Genomic DNA, 19,362 nt, shown 5'->3' on the forward strand with positions numbered 1-19,362 from the left:
TCCACTGAGCCTTCTGGGATCACCAGCACAATCAAGGTGAAGCAAAAGGTGGGCCAGAGGCCTGACTCGCCCGGGACTCCCCATCCACGGCTGCCCCCCACCACACTGAACTCACAGCTCAGGGCCACGGGGACAGGGAGGCACCGCTTAAAGGGGCTTCTGGTCCCGATCTCTGAATAGGAGATGGGAGCTCCAAGAAGGGAAGTGGGGGGCAGGAAAATGCCCCCCAATGAGGAGTCTGGAGAGGTCAAGGCCCAATGGAGGTGTCCTAAAGAACTCGGCAGAGGAAACACCCTCTTTTCCAAACCCCTGAAGCCGCCAGCCCTCTTTCACCCTAGTAAGGACGGTAAAGTCAGAGGAGGTTGGAAGTTGGTCACTGTTGGTCCCAAACTTCTACCCCCAAAGTCCCAATCTTCGGAGCCAGAGAGAGGGCTCAAAGGACTGGAGCACTGTGAGGTTTTTCTACTGTGAGAGCCCAGGGTTCAGCCCCTGGTACCTCTCGCCCCTCCCCCCCATACCACAGAAGTGACCCCCTGCCCCTCCCCCCAAGCTCTGAGCTGGGATTAGCCCCCAGAGTCCTAATTCTTTTTTTTTTTTTTTTAATCCATGGAGAAATATTTGTAAGAGTTCCAGAGTTTCATTTCGCACCATCTTTGGGGAAGAAAATGAAGCGAAGATCTTTTACTGAACCGTAGGAGAGTTTAGGATTTCAACACAGCAAAGATTCCGTCTCCGTGTTTGCTTCTACTTAACAACGGCAACAACAAAGGCCTGGGCCGTGGCTCCAGGCCCAGAGCTCGTCCTTTGCCTGCGGGACCTTCGACCTTTTAACATCACACGATGCCCCGAGCACTAAGCTAAGAGCAGCCCCCCTACACCACCAGGGGTGGCCCCAAAACACACATGCGAAAAAGGGAGGCATTGGACCTCTTCTCGCTCTGCTCTGGGCTGCTGACCTTGGCATCCTCCAGTGGAACATTTCGTCTGAACCATTTATTTGAAAGTCACTCCTAGCCAAGCCCTAAAACAAAATAATAAACTGATACACTTTTGATTTTTCAGCAGTCATCATCTGGATCCCTAGGAGAACAGTTTTTTGGTTTTGATTCTTTGTTTTTTTTTTTTTCTGGAGGGGTGGGGTCACTCCCGGCGATGCACAGGGGTTACTCCTGGCTCATGCACTCAGGAATTACTCCTGGCAGTGCTCGGGGGACCATATGGGATGCTGGGACTCGAACCCAGGTCGGCAAGGCAAATGCCCTCCCCGCTGTGCTATCGCTCCAGCCCCAGGAGAACAATTTTGATGGCTGACGTTCTTGAAGTTGCCTCTGCAAAGCTTGGTTTGATTTCATCTCCTTTCACTTTCACACTGAAAACCCTGCGAGGTTGAGGGTGAACCTGTGGGTCGATTGCCGACACCCCCACACTTTCCTTCGGTGGGTCCCCTCCCCCTACAGTTGCAGGCACCCCCCCCCCCCATTTTACAGAGGTGCTGAAGCCCCGGGGCCCAGCCTTTGTGCATCTATCTCCCTTATTACTGTTCTCTTGGGGGTAGGGGGCAGTGATGTCAGGGCCATACTCGGTGGGACTCAAGGCTTCCTCCTGACTCTGTGCTCAGGGATCCCTTCCAAGTGGTGCCGGGGACTGAGCTGGGGTGAGCTGCATGCAAGGCAAGTACCTCCCCAGCTCCCAGCCACTGTCCTCAAAAGGGCAAAAGAGCTCTGGCACTCGGAGCCCTGGGCCCATATCTCCCCTCCCCCCGCCCCCCCCACCTCCCCAGATGGAAACTCCTCGGCTTGAAGAGCAAATGCCAAGTTTGCAGGAGGCTGGTGAGAGACGGAGCGATCACAGATGATTATTAATTTAGCCGTCTCTCTCGGAGAGTCGTTTGATGTAAATGGCAAGGGTTCGAAGGTCAAAAAGAAAGAAGTATGTGCTTTAATTTCGACCCCCCTAGAGGTGCGGGAGTGTTTTCTATTAGCAAAAACCCTGTAGCCAACAAATCCTGGGCGCGGATCAAACGGCCCTCCATCTTTTAAGTGAGAACATCACAAGGAGACATTTTAAGAGGAAAAGCAGGCCCCGGCAGACCCGCAGGAGCGGCGGGGACGCGGAGACGCGGTCTCGGCTCTGCTAGGCGGCCCCGCCACTGACAGGCGTGTCCTCCACGCCATTATTCTTGCTCTAGGGACCAAAACGAAATTGAACAAAATCGAGACTGAGATGGAGCCACTGGTACCTGGAGGACCCCCTTCCCTCCCGCCGCCGCCCTTTGGCCAAACAATGAGGAACAGATGTTCCGGAGGCTTTTCTGAACAACCGGGGCGAGTCAAATTAGAACAGCCGAGGCTGAGGTCGGAGAGGCAGCAGCCAGCGTGGTAGCGATGATCAAGACTGGCCCCGTAGATCTCACCGTGATGCGATTAAAAAAATAAAAACTATGGGGCTGGAGTGATAGCACAGCGGGTAGGGCATTTGCCTTGCACGCGGCCCACCCGGGTTCAAATCCCAGCATCCCATATGGTCCCCTGAGCACCGCCAGGAGTAATTCCTGAGTGCAGAGCCAGGAGTAACCCCTGTGCATCACCAGGTGTGACCCAAAAAAGCAAAAAATAAATAAATAAATAAATAAATAAAAATAAGATGACAGAAAACAAAACAAAACCAAAAAGACGGGCTGAGTAAGAAGGAATACACGGAACCGAAGTCAACAGCATGGACTTAGCGTTTGTTAAAAACAACATTACAGGGCCGGAATGATAGCACAGCGGGTAGGGCATTTGCCTTGCATGCGGCCTACCTGGGTTCGATCCCCAGCATCCCATATGGTCCCCCGAGCACTGCCAGGAGTGATTCCTGAGTGCAGAGCCAGGAGTAACCCCTGTGCATCGCCGGGTGTGACCCAAAAAGCAAAAAAAAAGAAAAAAGATTTACAGGGCCAGAGTGATAGTACAATGGGTAGGGCATTTGCCTTGCATGTGGCTGACCTGGGTTCGATCCCCGGCACCCCAAACCCCAATCCCTGAGCATTTCCAGGAGTGATCCCTGAGTGCAGAGCCAGGAGTAAACCCCAAGAACAGCCAAATATGGACCCAACCACCCCGTCCGCTCTCCCCCTCCCCGCAAACAACATCACAGCTCCGAAGGGACAGCACGGAGGGCGCTTGCCACGCACAAAGCTGAGGCAGGTTCATTCCCAACACTACAGAGGCTGCCTGGAGCACTGCCAGGAGTGACATCTGAGCACAGAGCTGGGACAGCCCCAAAACATCTATGGCTGAGGGGTGGGGGGCAACCACACCGTCACCAAAAAAAAAAAATCTCAAAACATACAGTCAATACTTAGCCTGCACTTAGCACTACAGGTATGCACAATAAGTGCTCAATTAATAAGTAGCTAAACAGGACACTTCCTTCCTCCCCCTGCCCTTAGCAGCTGAGGCAATTAAATTATTCATTTTTCTTCCCCCTCAGTCCGAGGCCCCGAGAGGGGCCCTCTGCACTGCTTCGAGCAAGCAGCCAGCAGAAAATCCTGACCTGCACAGCCCAGACATCTGCCTTCGTGTCCAGCAGAGGCTCTCCCACGTCCGTCGGCCCTGAGCTGAGTTCAGCCCTGGGCACGCTGCCTGCCTGGCTTTCTCCCGTGGAACCCCACAGGCACAGGGAGAGCTCACCCCCACTCAAACAGAGAGCAAGAGAGGCTCTGAAGGATGGCAACTCGCAAAGAAAATTAGGGGAAAATTCAAAAAATAAACCCTTTGACCTCTATGATGATGATAGTTGGAAATGACCATTTGCACAAGAACTGAGTATTAGAAGGAGGTAAAGGGATATACGTGCTAACCTTTCAGTATCTGTATTGCAAACCATAATGCCCAAAAAGAGAGACAGAGACAGAGAGAGACAGAGACAGAGAGAGAGACAGAGAGAGAGAGAAGTGCCTGCCATTGAGGCAGGATGGCGGAAGAGGGGGGAGGGCGGGAAACTGGGGGCACTGCTGGTGGTACACTGGTGAAGGGACGGATATTGGCACATTGTGTGACTGAAACTCAATCACGAGCAATTCTGTAACTGTCTACCACGCTGATCCAATAAGAGAATTAAAAGAAAATAAATCCTTTTCTGTTTTTTTCTTTTTCTTTTTCACTCCCCGCCCCCTTTGGTTTCTGGGTCACACCAGCAGTGCTGAGGGCTGACTCTTGGCTCTGTGCTCAAGGATCACCCTTGGCAGAGTTCGGGGCCCGTGTGGAGTCCCGGGGATGCACCCGGGTCAGCCATGCACGAGGCAAGGACCTTACCCGGTACTTGCCGTAGCTCCAGCCCCCACACCCAGGTGAGCAGGCGGCCCGGGAGCTCCTCTGGGAGTCTTGCTCTGAACAGCAGAGCCAGAGAGAGCTCTGGAGGCCTTTCTGGAAAACGAAGATCGAATATCATCAGCGCCTTCCCCCACCCGCCAGCTTCTCTACCTCCAGTACCAGGAAAACGGCTGTTTTCTGTGTGAGGGACCCACTCCACCTTCTAAAGGGCCGGTCCAGCCAGCCTGGGCTATGGGGTCTGGGGAGGGGTGCTGGAGCGATAACACAGCAGGTAGGGCATTCCCAGCATCCCATACGGTCCCCCAAGCACCCGACAGAAGTAATTCCTGAGTTGCATGAGCCAGCAGTAACTTCTATGCAACGTCAGGTATGACCCAAAAAGGAAAAAAAAAAAAAGCTAAAAGTCTGGGGAACAGCTAAGCACCTCAGGGCAACAGGCAGTTCAGAAAAGACAGAAGGAAAAAATCCAAGAGAAGGAGACAGGCAGTCGAAGAGTAAATCATCGTAATTGTTTACAGACCCCTTCTGCTTCATCTGCAGATGCTGGGGGGAGGGGCAGGACAGGGTTAATCTCACCCACCAGCCACCCTGCGTCGGTCCAGCGTGACCACTGAGTTCCCCAAAGTTCCCTGAACTGACCTTCCGTCCCCGTTCTGACCCTCCTCCTGGGTCTGCTTACTGTAGGATGTTCTAGAATATTCGATCCAAGAATGCCGGACTTGATTGTGCTAACCCCTCTCTCTTCAGCGTCTCTCAAGAACGCCAGGCTAGTTAATCTATGTGGAATGAAGGACTGCACGTATCATTTACTTAATTTTCCAGGCTAAACTGTTCAGCTAAAAGTTGTAATATAGGGGCTGGAGCAATAGCACAGCGGGTAGGGCATTTGCCTTGCACGCAGCCAACCCAGGTGCGAATCCCAGCATCCCATATGGTCCCCTGAGTGCCGCCAGGGGTAATTCCTGAGCTAGTGCAGAGCCAGGAGTGACCCCTGGGCATCGCCGGGTGTGACCCAAAAAGCAAAAAATAAATAAATAAATAAATAAATAAAAGTTGTAATATAGGGGCTGGAGCAATAGCACAGCGGGTAGGGCATTTGCCTTGCACGCAGCCAACCCAGGTTCGATTCCCAGCATCCCATATGGTCCCCTGAGTGTCGCCAGGGATAATTCCTGAGTGCAGAGCCAGGAGTAACCCCTGAGCACCGCCAGGTGTGACTCAAAAAGCTAAAAAAAAAAAAAAGTTGTAATATAATGATGCACTTGTTGTTTTAGGGCGCGGAGGGGGTCTCCCGAGGGGTACTGGTGTCACCACGGCTACACCTAGTGATGCTAGAGGCCATATGATGCCAGGGCCCTAGGGATGCAGGCAGCACCCAATCTTTTGAACTAACCTCATGTCCTTAATGCGCATGTTTTAAAGGCAATTAGTAAAACAGTAACAAGTCTCGCAGTGGAGACATTACTGGTGCCCACTCGAGCAAATCGATGAACAACGGGACAACAGAGCTACAGACAGTAGTGAGCTCAATGCAGGCTGTGGAACATCTGAAAATGGAGATCCTCTTCCTGACTTTTCTTTTTCTTTTTTTCTTTTTTTTTGGGGGGGAGGCTTTTTGGGTCACACCCAGAAATGCACAGGGGTTACTCCTGGCTCTGCACTCAGGAAGTACTCCTGGTAGTGCTCAGGGGACGCTATGGGATGCTGGGGATTGAATCCAGGTTGGCCACGGTCAAGGCAAACGCCCTACCCGCTGTGCTATCCCTCCAGCCACTCTTCCTGACTTTTCTAAACATCACCACGTGCTAGATACAGTCAAACAAATGAGCTTAGGCAACCCCAGACCCTCATCACTTCACAAACGGTGATAAACAGGCGCTAAGTAATCACCTTCTACTCTACTTGTGCAGCTGAATTCTTTGCTAGGATTGGTGCTTTGCATTTTTTCAGGCTGCTGGGGGCTTAGGTCCCAGCACCCATAGGGGAAAAGCAAAACTTTTTTAAAAATTTGGGGGGGGGGGCTGGAGCGACAGCACAGCGGGTAGGGCGTTGCTTTGCACTAGGCCGATCCAGGTTCGATTCCCAGCATCCTTCCTATATGGTCCCCTGAGCACCGCCAGGAGTGATTCCTGAGTGCAGAGCCAGGAGTGACCCCTGTGCATCACTGGGTGTGACCCAAAAAGCAAAAAAAAAAAAAAAAAAAAGGCAGCCCAGCCAGGCACCCCTGCCCTTGCTGCCTCCTTCCCCCAGACAGACTGCAGAAACAGGTGAGGCTCGTGGGCCCAGACAGAAGGCGGGATCAGGCAGGGCTCGGACACCCAGAGACAAGACACTGAGCACAGGCGGGTCATCCACACACACTGGGCCATGGCCAGAGTAAGGAAAAAGGGAGACGTCAGGGAACTACTGGGGATCAGTCCGAGAGAGGCCCAGCGACAGGATATCAAGGCTAGAGGAGCACATACTGAGCAGAGACAACCAGGGGACAAAGCGGGCCACCACACACAGGAAGCAAGCAGATGGCAGGGACAGGGCGCCGTATACTAGACTGGGCCTCGTGGGAGAAGCCGGATGACACTACACATGGGTGAAAGCAGAGGCCGGACTCAGACCCATCTCCTTAAACTATACAATGAGCTTCTGAGCCTCCTGAGTGCTGTATGCAGATCTCTCATACCATACTCAAGAACCCAGCAGCTCAGGAAGCCCCAGGCTCGTGGTAACACTTCCCTCCAAAAAAATGCCAGTGGATGAGGCCCTGGTGCAGCTGTGAGCATCCTCGGTGTGTCCCCCATGGACCACCCTTTCCACAGTCCAGACTGCAGCCACTTCCACAGCTCCCAGTTTCCTCTTTATGATGGTGTTCATGTTTGCAGCACATCCAGCAGGGGTGAGAGGGAAACGGGGTGGGGGTGGGGGGAGGGATACTGGGACCATTGGTGGTGGAGAATGGGCACTGGTGGAGGGATGGGTGCTCGATCATTGTATGACTGAAACATAAGCACAAAAGTTTGTAAGTCTGGGGGCTGGAGTGACAGCACATCGGGTAGGGCGTTTGCCTTGCACGCAGCCAACCCGGGTTCTATTCCCAGCATCCCATATGGTCCCCCAAGCACTGCCAGGAGTAATTCCTGAGTGCATGAGCCAGGAGGAACCCCTGTGCATCCCCGGGTGTGACCCAAAAAGCAAAAAAAAAAAAAAAAAAAAAAAAGTTTGTAAGTCTGTAACTGTAGCTCAGTGATTCATGAGGAAGAAGAAGAAAAAAAAAAGCAAAGTCCTCATAGGCAGGGGCTCTGTCCTGTTTGTCACCAGACCCCATGGCTCGAGAACACAGCAAGAGTTGCTCAAGAATAAGCACCCATCGACCCATTGGTCACAAACCTCTTCATGCTTTGTTTTGAGCTGGAAACCAGAACTGCAAAAACCCACAACAGTTTGCTTAAAGATCATGGGCTGTACTTTATTCTTTCTAATCCTATGCATCATTAGTCTTCAAGTAACGAAAGCACAATTTTCACGTGAAAACAGTGTTATTAACACAAACCAATTCAGAGTAGAAGCACTTGGCACGTATTAGGAAAATAAGATGACATCTGAATGTAGAAAAACCGCCAACGCCTTTCACAACGCAACAGGAATCAAAACACTGGAACTTTTAGACAAATGGAAATGTTGTAAAACTGGATGGTGGTGTGTCACTATATCAATGTCATCCTGTTGATCATCGATTTGCTCGAGCGGGCACCAGTAACATCTCCATTCATCCTAGCCTTGAGATTTTAGCAGCCTCTCTTTACTCGTTTTTCCCAGCGGTGCCGCATGGGAGGCTCTTTTAGGATAAAGGGAATGAGACCCATCATTGTTACTGTATTTGGCATATTGGATACACCACGGAGAGCTTGTCAGGCTCTGCTATGTGGGCAGGACACTCTCGGTACCTTGCCAGGTAAATAGAGGGGGTAATCGTTAATTTGACATATAGTTCAGCTGGAGTGATAGCACAGCGAGGAGGGCATTTGCCTTGCACGCAGTCGACCCGGGTTCGATTCCCAGCATCCCATATGGTCCCCTGAGCACCGCCAGGAATAATTCCTGAGTGCAGAGCCAGGAGTAACCCCTGTGCATCATCGGGTGTGACCCAAAAAGAAAAAATAAAAGATGGTGACATATAGTTCATTTGAATAACATTTTTAATTTGTAATAAATGTTAGCAATTTTCCTAGATCACTTAAAATAACCAGAATAAAACAATCATTGATGTATTTAATGTAGAAAATCTGAAATTTTAAAGGAGCTCCAAATATGAAAGAATGGGGGCTGGAGTGGTAGTATACATAAGGGAGACCCGGGTTCTAGCCCCAGCCCAGCACATGGTCCCTAGAGCACTGCCAAGAAGGATTCATGAGTGCAGAGCCCTGAGCATCACTGTGACTCAACACTCCATAGCATTCAAAGGGATGGTGGTGAATACAACATAATTATAAACGAAACAAAAATTGTTTCCTGGGGATTGAAGGATAGCACAGCAGGTAGGGTACTTGCTTGTCACACAGCTGACCCAAATTCAATCCCCTGCAATGCGAACGGTCCCCCAAGCACCACCAGGAATGATTCCTGAGCACAGAGTCAGGAGTAAGCCCTGAGCACAGCTAGGTGTGGCCCGAAAACAAACCAGTACATGGGTCAGGCCCTTGACTTGCATGCAGCTGACATGGTCTTAACCCCCGGTGCTACCTAGGGTCCCCTGAGCACCCTCAGGAGTGGTCACTGAGCACAGAGACAGAGCTACTCCGTGAGCCTCGCGGGGTGTGGCCCAAACCCCTTCCAAAATTTGTTTTCTAAAAATCAACAATAAGGAAGCAATTTTCCTAAATAGGCAAAAGTTTGGGTTTTACACACACACGCGCACACACACACACACACACACACACATGCACCCACACACACACACGCACCCACATGTACACGCACGCACACGCACCCACACGCACCCACATGCACACACGCACACACACACACATGTACCCACACATGCACCCACACACACACACACACACACACATGCACACGCACCCACATCTACACACACACACACACACACACACACACACGCAAACAGGCACATGAAAAAACGCTCAGCGTCATTATTAGGGAAACGCTGTAAAGTGCCCAAATGAGGTAGGGCTCTGACTCTGCACATCTGGCTGGCATTAAATGTTAGATTAAAAACAACCAAGTTCTACCCAGGATGTGGGTCCAGCAAGACACTGCTAAAAGAAGTGCAAAGCGGCACCACCCTTTGGAATAGAGATCAGTTGTTGCACAAAGTTTCTTTTGTTCTGCTTTGTGGGGTGGGGGACTCACACATGCAAAGTGAGCCACGGAGCCATGTCCCCTGCCCACGGAGCCATGTCCCCTGCCCAGCTTCTTAAAGCTTAGCTAGCAGGCAGCTCGCCTATGATACAATAACCCACCCCGAGAGACAGAGAAATGGGTGATCAAACAAAACTGTGTATATGCAGGCCAGGTAGTACAACAGTTAGGGCACGACCCTTGCACATGCAACCAAGGTTTTGACTGATCCCTGGCCCTCCATAACGGTCCCCCAAGCCCACCAGGAGTGATCCCTGAGCACCAAACCAGGGGTGGCCCAAACACAAAAACAAACAAGTTTTTAATTTGTATGTGAATGTTTATAGTAGCTTGATCATCTCCAAAGATCCAAAAGGCTTTCAAAAAACAAAACAACAAAAGAAAAGGCTTTCAGTTAGTGACTGGCTAAGCAAATGCTGGCACGTCATACCACGGAATAGTACTTGTCAATAGGAAGGAATAACCACGGGTAGCACACAGCGCAGATGAATCTGGAATGCACCACGCTACACCAAACGGGCCGGCTGATTCAGAATGCAAGCTAGGATGTCGCACGGCATCCCGGGAAAGGCAGAGCCACAGAGACGAGAGTATATCCGTGGTTTTGGGGGGACAGACTACAGAGGAGCAGGAGAGAATTTTGAGAGGGAATGCTGAAACTGCCTTGCATGCCATCTGGGGTGATACTTATCTGGCTGTGCATGTATCAAAATGCACTGAGCTTGACCCCCAAATGAGAGCCTTCTCACGCCCACTGGATGCTTACCAATGATAATAATAATAATAATAATAATAATATTAATAATAAAGTAACGCGGTGTGGCAAGAGCGTGGAGAAATCAGAACTCCTGTGCATGGCTGGTGAGACTGTAAAACAGCTCAGCCACCAGAAGAAAACAGGAAGGCCATTGCACAGAACAAATGAACTGCAGAATGTCCACATGATCCAGCGATGCCCCTTCGGAAGGCAGTCAGCCCCCCAAAGAGCTGAGAGCAGGGGCGCAAACATGGGCATCCCGACATTCATACTAGCAGCAGTCAGGGCAGCCAGAAGGTGGAAGAAGCAACAGGCCCAGACACCCATCGCTGGCTGCGGGCCATCCCTGGACAAACACAGCCAACTTGCGTTGCGAACAGTGGATTCTCATCCACTCCACAAAGAAGCGTAAACCCACAGCTCAGCAGGGAGAATCCCTGAGCTCGCTGCATCAGCCCCCAAAGAGTGGCCCACGCCCGACTTCACCCACATGAGCTCCAGAGAGCAACCAAGTTCACATGGGAAGTGAAGGGTGGCCCCAGGGCCTCGGGGTCAGAGGGGAGGGGAGCTGGCTAGGGGGTGCAGGGCTTGTGCTTGGGGAGATGGTACACTTCTGAGGATGGATGGCGGAGGGCTGCATAAAACCGAGCTCAATGCCATAAATCTGTGCCCCTCGGAATCGTTAAAACCAGTAACGTCCGTATGACATGGACTACCACAAATTTGGTTTTTGTGGGGCCTTAGAGGAGGTCTCATCCAACAGTGCTCAGGGGTTATTCCTGGTTCAGTACCCAGCAGGGAGGAGGTGTGTTTTACCATTAGTTGGGTCAGGAATTAAACCTGGGTCTCCCATGTAAAACATGTGTCCTTTGAGCAATCTCTCCATCCCTGATTTTAATGCACACACACACCCATTCACACACACATTCACATTCCCACATATGTGAATGTGTGTGTGTGTGTGTTGCAGGAGATTGAACCCAGGGCTTCACACATGCAAGGCATACATTCTACCACTGAGCTCTATTCTCTAAATATTCGATGCCCTTCACGCTGATCCGGTTCAAGCACTTCAAGGCCACGTTAAAAAGTGACCATTGCAATCTGCAGGCCGGGAGGGGGTGGGGGGGTTTAGAATATATGCTCCGGCCTGTAAATGAAAACCAAATCAGACAGGGTAGCATGGTGGGGAAAATCCACTGGAACCTTTCCTGCAGTTTTGCATTCCTGCACTCAAGAGTCGACTCGGAGTGGTTTTGTTTTATTACTGCTTTCCATTTTCCTTCGGGGCCACGGAACAAGGAGCAGGAGTCTTTGGGGGAAGCTGCATTCACCCTGACTCGCAGGAAAGAAATAAAAATCTAAAGTCCTGGGGCGACATCCCGGAGCCACCCTGCACCCCTCGGCCGAAGTGCTGCCTCAAGACCTTTGCTCAGACTCTTCCTGCAGATGCTATGCTGGCCCCAGACTACTCCCTGGACTGGCTCCTCCCACAAGGAGCCCCAAATCTCCGCCCCTCCCACCTGGCCAGGCACACTCCCTCCCACTCCTCCTAGCTCTGTGTTGACTAAGTGATTCTGAGTGCCACGCACCGCTGCACAGAAAAAACAGCATGAGCTTGGCTGTGGGAAGGGAAGGACAGCAGCAGGGCCAAGAGATCAGGGAGGACTGGGCAGGGAGGAGGAGAGCCCTTCCCTTCTGGGAAAGGAAACAAGTTCAAAGGCACTGAGGCAGGTGTGTATTCAGAGCAAGGAAGGAAGAGCAGGGGCCAGTGGGTGCTCGGTGGGTGTGAGCACGGGGCAGAAAAGGGCGGCTGTGAGGGGAGGAGCTGCTACCCTGTTTCACTGCATGGTCGGCAGATTTTGTTTGTTTTTTTCTGCAGAGAAAGCTGGAGTGCGTTTATTACATGAACTTGAAAAAATTCTCTACCAGTCCTACTGACAAACACTGGACTGTGAGAGCCATTAAGAAAGACAAAGGTGGGGCTGGAGCAATAGCACAGCGGCCGACCCGGGTTCGATTCCCAGCATCCCATAGGGTCCCCTGAGCACCGCCAGGAATAATTCCTGAGTGCAGAGCCAGGAGTAACCCCTGAGCATCGCCGGGTGTGACCCAAAAAGTAAAACAATAAAAATAAAAGAAGAAGAAGAAGAAGGAAGAAAGGAAGAAAGAAAGAAAGAAAGAGAGAGAGAAAGAAAGAGAAAGAAAGAAAGAAAGAAAGAAAGAAAGAAAGAAAGAAAGAAAGAAAGAAAGAAAGAAAGAAAGATAGAAAGACGGGGGCTGGAGTGATAGCACAGCAGGTAGGGTGTTTGCCTTGCACGCGGCCGACCTGGGTTCAATTCCCAGCATCCCATAGGGTCCCCTGAGCACCTCCAGGAGTAACTCCTGAGTGCAAAGCCAGGAGGTAATCCCTGTGCATTGCCGGGTGTGACCCAAAAAGCAAAAAAAAAAAAAAAAAAGACAAAGGTGGAGGTGGTAAGGATATTAGAATACTCAGCGGCCGTGGAGGCCACGGGCAGGTGGGGTTTGATTCTGCGTCAGAGGAGAATGTACAGAGAGTGCTAAGAAGCAAAACAGCAGCATATTTGAAAAGGGTCCCCTTGGGGATTTAGTGGCCACAAAAAGCCTCTCCTTGCAAGTCTGCCTTGAGCCTCATAGTTCAACCCCAATGCTGCCTACTGGTGCCAAGTGGGGGGTCCCCTGCTGCTCCGTACCCCATACCGGACGTCTGCAAGAGTGAAGGGAAGGAAATGAAAGAAACGATTCCCCCTGCTACTCTCTAATTGTCTCTTCCTTTCACACAGACTCAGAACTTACAACTTTGATTTACATGATTATTTCTTTTATCTTGAGTTCCCCTGGTGGGCATTTGGCTCTGTTAGGGTAGGAACAAGTCTCTTTTCCAATTATTTAAACACAAATCCAAGCACAGGGCCTGGCATATAATATGTGCTCTATAAATATCGATTGAATTAACAAGTCAGGTCCAAAGACTACAATAAAGTAAGTCCATAACTTGCAGGCAGGCACACACACACACACACACACACACACACACACACACACACACACACCCCACACACATAAACTCTTGCACTTTTGTTCTTTTTTTATGTACTTATTCCTGAATGTTCTCAATAGACATCACCCCTTACACTCTAACATGAGAAGTTCACCCCCATGTCTGATGCTGCACTAGATTGCTTTCTAGGCTGCTTTTGCTCATCTAAAACACAGCGATGGTACAGCAGGTATGATGCTTGCCTTGCACACAGCCTACCTGGATTCAATCCCCAGAACCCCACATAGTCCCCTGAGCCCAGCCAGGAGTGAGCCCTGAGCACAGTTCCAGGAGTAAGCAGTGAGCACCATCGGATAGGACCCCAAGACAAAACAAAAACGAAACACGATAGTCAAAACTCAATCTCAAAAAGCAACAATGGGCCAAAGAGAGAGTCCAGGGCTTGCCCTGCACACAAACCCGCCCGGGTTCTATCCTGAGCACCCCAAAAGGTCCCGAAAGCCCCACCAGGAGTGATCCCCGAGCTCCGAGCCAAGAGGAAGCCCTGAGTATACCGTGGTTGTAGCCCCCAACCACCCTCCCCAATATATATATTTTTTAAAATAATAAAACAGCAACTCTTCGAACACCACCCTCTGCCGTTTAAGAAGGCTGCCAACCAGGAGGGCATGGCCGCAAAGGCACTTGCCAAGTTCCGCCCGCACCCAGCACAGTTCCAGCTGCCTGACCCCCAACCGCCGTGCCCGAACAGTGTGTGGTCCCCCGGGCACTGCAGCCGGAAGCAGAGGTGCGGCCCCTGGCGGGCACTGCAACCAACCATGTGTGCGCGGCTCCCAGCGCAGGGCAGTCAAGGGAGAAGGAAACGTTCCAAGTGAAGACGGGTACCCTCCCTCCTGCCAGGCTGACCCTCCTCGGGCCCTCGCAGTGCCGTGTAAGCCGGACTCTCCAGATACATAAAGCTGGCTCCTTCCTGTAAGCCTTTCCGCCCCATCACCTCCCCCCTGCACGGAAGCATCACCACTTGCACCTCTGGCCCACATTTACTATCTGAATAATATACACGAATAAAGTGTCCAGGCGGCCTCTATGGGCATCTGGGTGAACAGTCTCTCGAGGAAGCTCAGCCCTAATTCACGGGAGAGGGTCTCCGTCCACAGGTCCAGTCTCCCTCTCAAGGTGACAAATGTCTCCGTCTCAAGGAGGGCCCATGAAACCGACAGGGAGCTCCGGGGTGCCCATCTCTGTGGGCTGGGGACAGCGCAGCAAGCCGAGGGGAGGAAAGGCCAGACACGAGGGTCTGATCTCCAGCACCACAGGGATCCCTGAGCACTGAGCTGGGAGTAGCCCCCCAGTACTGCTGGAGTGGCCAGAACACAGAAATAAGAGACCCCCAAACCCTCAGTTCCTCAGCTTTGCCCCCAAACAGCAACAGCCCATGAGCAGCCTGGAGAGAGAGAAGAAAGCGGCCAAGGCAGTGGCTGGAGTGATAGCACAGCGGGTAGGGCATTTGCCTTGCACGTGGCCGACCCGGGTTCGATTCCCAGCATCCCGTATGGTCCCCTGAGCACTGCCAAGAGTAATTCCTGAGTTCAAATCCAGGAGGTAATCCTTTTGCATTGCCAGGTGTGACCCAAAAAGCCAAAAAAAAAAAAAAAAAAAAGAGTACTGACATGGAGTCAGAGCGATGGTACAGCGGGGAGGGCATTTGCCTTGCACGGGGGAGACCCAGGTTGGATCCCCAGCATCCCATGGGGTGCCCCAAGCACCACCGGGAGTAACCCCTGAGCATCGCTGGGTGTGACCCCTCCCCCAAAAAAGTGTACTGACATGCAGGCGTTGGAGAGAGAGCACAGCGGGGAAGGCATTTGCCCTGCATGTGGCCGCCCCCAGTTCGAGCCCTGGCACCCCCCATGGGCCCCCTGCACCACCAAAGCCGAACAACCCTGAGCACGACCAGGTAGGGCTCAACCTTCCCCTCACCCACCCCAACAAAAAGAGTGGGTGCAATTAAGGAGTCTAGAAGACTGGCAAGAGCATGGGACACGCATGACCCACGGGGGCCGACACGATCCCATCAAATGTCAGCTACAAAAGCATTTGGGCCAGACAAGAAACCCAACAGGTCTTTCCGCACCTCGAATTTCTCAGCGATGAATATAAAGACCACAGAACCCCTTTAGTCTTGAACACGGCACATCTATTCTACCAGGGAGGCTGTACCCAAACATCTTCCATCCCTTTAGAAACATTATAACGCTCATCTAGGAGGAGGCATGTACTTTCACTTGTATAGCTCCTATCACTTGTCATCCTGTTGATCTTCGAATTGCTCGAGCGGGCGCCAGTAACGTCTCCATCTGCCCCTGTCGCGTGCTAGTGTAGCCCAATGATATCTGCTCGCTCCAGGAACAGGAAGAGCCTCAAATCGGTTCATTCAGGGTTTTGACGACACCGAGAGAGCCCCCTGTATGCTTTCACAACCCAATATCCAGCTTTACAGTTGCCTGTGACCCGCCCCCCCCACCACGCCCTGACTCTCTAGAATTCCCCCCTTTCACTTCTAAGTAACACAAAAGTCTGAAGACTGTTTTAAGCTGTTTAATTATTTTATACATGAAGTCAGAGCGGACGATTCTGTATTTCAGTGTATTTACGGATCATTAATTTCTCGCCATTTCTCTTTAGAATTAAAGATTTTTTTTTTTTAAAGAAAACTGGCCGCCCTGTTTCCGTTCGCCTCGCTTCCCCCACAGACACCTTATCAGCTCTGCCACAGCTGAAGTGATTCCAAAGTGCTTCACACCACCCTCGGATTCCTCCTGCTAATAATTCCCACTTCCTGCCCGTGAGTGGCAGGCGGCTCTCCCGTGCAGTAATGTGGGACAGCTAATTATCTACCCATCCACCTTGCTCGCCTGCACTTGGCCACTTTTATCTGCGCAGGACAGCTGCGCTCTGCCCGTTTGAAGTGAAATGTCAGTCTCCGCTAATGCAACAAGACTTACATCACTAATGATGTCTCCACACTTTGAAGAAACAACTCAAAGACTAATTAAAAATTCAGATTCATTCTCTCGCTGGCTGGTCCAGCTTCCCTGCCCTTCCACCAGGGCTCTGGGACCATCTTTGAAAATATTCCCTGCAAAAACAACATTTCAGAAAATATCCGAGGGGAATGAGGGAAGAAAAAAAAAAGTGGTGGGGGGATTTTGGTGGAGGGGGGGAACAGGACTGGAGTTTGGGGGATAAGGGCTTTGTGGAGTCTTTCAAAGAGCTGTTGTGGTTGGAACGGAATGAAGACGGTATCACAGAGCACAGATAAAAATTCACTCTCCAGGTTTCAACTCTGCATTTTGAAGGGAACGCCACAGCTTCCAAGAGCTAGGAACCCAAAGTCACTTTAAGTCCATCCGGTCTGAGGGGTCTTGAGGGGTCTTCATTTCTAACTGTAATTAATTCAGAAATCCTCCCACTGGGTAAATCTGAAATCTGATGGGGGGTAGGGGATCTAGGGACAACACTGGAAGTAAGTGGGGGGTGGGAGGGTAGGGGGGGGAGAGCAAGAAGGAACCAAATAAGACAGGAGGGTACTTGCCTTGCACAGAGCTAACCTGAGTTTGATCCCCGGCATCCCATAGGGTCCCCTGAAGCTGCCAGGAGTGAATCCCTGAGTGCAGAGCTAAGAGTAAGCCCTGAGCACTGCAGGCTGGCCAAAATAAATCACTGTCACTGTCATTCCCGTTGATCATCGATTTGTTCGAGCGGGCACCAGTAACGTCTCTCATTGAGAGACTTATTGTTACTGTTTTTGGCATATCCAATACGCACGGGTAGCTTGCCAGGCTCTGCCGCGCAGGCTCGATACTCTCGGTAGCTTGCCGGGCTCTCCGAGAGGGGTGGAGGAATCGAACTCAGGTCGGCCGCATGAAAGGCGAACGCCCAACCCCTGTTCTAAGACTCTGGCCAAAATAAATAAATAAACAAACAAATAAACAAATGAGCCGTTTTTAAAAAGATGTACAGATGACATTTATTTTGCCTCATCTTCTAGCCAAACACCCCTGCCAAAGTAATTTCAAAATTTCTTCAACATTCACCCCCAAACACAAGAATAAAACACCCCGGTCCTAACATCTAGGGAGAGGAAGGCAGGTCCAGAAACTCAATTCCACATAGAACTGCCTAAAAATGACAGGTGGAATTCATTTCCTTCTGTGGCTTACATAAACACCAAGAACCAAAGTTATTCCTTCTCAGGAAAAAAATTTTATTTTTCTCTTAAAAAAGAACAATTTTACTTTAGTGGTACAGGTTCACTGTTACAAGCAGTTGTTGACCCAAAAAAAAAGGAAGCATTTGCTCTTTGAAAAGTCTCCTTGACATCATAGTTAAGCCTTGACTTTTTTTGCATTTCTCTAGCGCCCTGCGGACTTAGAGGTCTTTAAATAACAAATGAAGGGCTGGAGGGATAGCACATCAGGTAGGGCGTTTGCCTTGCACGCGGCCAACCTGGGTTTGATTCCCAGCATCCCATATGGTCCCCTGAGCACCGCCAGGACTAATTCCTGAGTGTAGAGCCAGGAGTAACCCCTGTGCATTGCCGAGTGTGACCCAAAAAGCAATAAATAAATAAATAAATAATGAAGATGAAAAACCAAGTTGCCAGGTTAGACCATCAACTTTAAGCTCTCAGTCATAAAATTAAGTTCAACATGTTTCTCCAAGATGAATATAAGTTTTTGGTTGTTTTTTTTTTTTTAATCAAGTCCACGTTGTATTTTATCATCAGGCAAACTTCTCTCAGAAAAAGGGGGCTGACACAGGAGAATATCAAGAAAAGTGTGAAAAAGCCAGCGTCCCCGTTGTGGGGGTGGCTTCAGTGGTAGGACATGCGCCCCCAATGCACAAGGCCGTGAGTTCAGTCCCTGGCACCCATCACAACACCGCCCCCCGCCCCCCGCCCCAGCACTGCTGGATGTCAGCCCTATTTAGAAAGAACTTTCAAACCAGGCTGGATACTTACTACAGCCCTTATGGCGCTTGCCTCGGACCTGGTTGATCCGAGTTCGCGTCCCAGCACCATCTGTGGTCCCTTCAGCACCACTAGCAGTGACTGCTGGGCACAGAGCCAGGAATAGACCCTGAGCAACCCTGGGCATGGCCCAACTCCCCCCACAATTAAAAATATATCACTGTCTGTATCACTGTCTTCCCATTGCTTGTCGATTTACTCGAGTGGGCACCAGTAACGTCTCTAGTCCTCCCAGCCCCGAGATTTTAGCAGCCTCTCCTTACTCCTCTTTCCCAATGATTGGAGGCTCTTTCAGGGTCAGGGGAATGAGACCTATCGTCACTGTTTTTGGCATATCGAATACGCCACGGGTAGCTTGCCAGGCTCTGCTGTGTGGGAGAGATACTCTTGCTAGCTTGCCAGGCTCTCCAAGAAATATATATATATATATGCATATATATATATATATATATATATACACACACACACATATCTCAATCACTGTATCACTGTCTTTCCGTTGTTCGTCAATTTACTCGAGCGGGCACCAGTAACACCTCTATTACACTCAGCACTAAGATTTTAGCAGCCTCTCCTTACTCGTCTTTCCCAACGATTCGAGGCTCTTTCAGAGTCAAGGGAATGAGACCTATCGTTGCTGTTTTTGGCATACTGAATATGCCACGGGTAGTTTGCCAGGCTCTGCCATGCGGGCGGGATACTCTCAGTAGCTTGCTGGGCTCTCTGAGACGTATGTATATATCTTTTACTGTATTTGGGACATGAATAACCCATGGGGAGCTTCCAAGGCTCTCTCCCATGCGGGCAATACACGCTTGGTAGCTTGTCTCCAAGAGGGAGAACAAGGCTATCAGATGTGGGG

At 50.7% G+C, this 19,362-nt stretch overlaps 1 protein-coding gene across 1 annotated transcript in view; it reads right to left on the reverse strand.

Annotated features, from left to right (window-relative positions):
* CACHD1 (cache domain containing 1) overlaps positions 1-19,362 on the reverse strand; it is a 247,408-nt gene that overhangs the window by 215,878 nt on the left and 12,168 nt on the right. The gene's annotated exons all lie outside the window — the stretch shown is intronic.

The sequence above is a fragment of the Sorex araneus genome, chromosome 5, assembly GCF_027595985.1.
Source record: "Sorex araneus isolate mSorAra2 chromosome 5, mSorAra2.pri, whole genome shotgun sequence".
In the NCBI taxonomy this organism is placed as follows: Eukaryota; Metazoa; Chordata; class Mammalia; order Eulipotyphla; family Soricidae; genus Sorex; species Sorex araneus.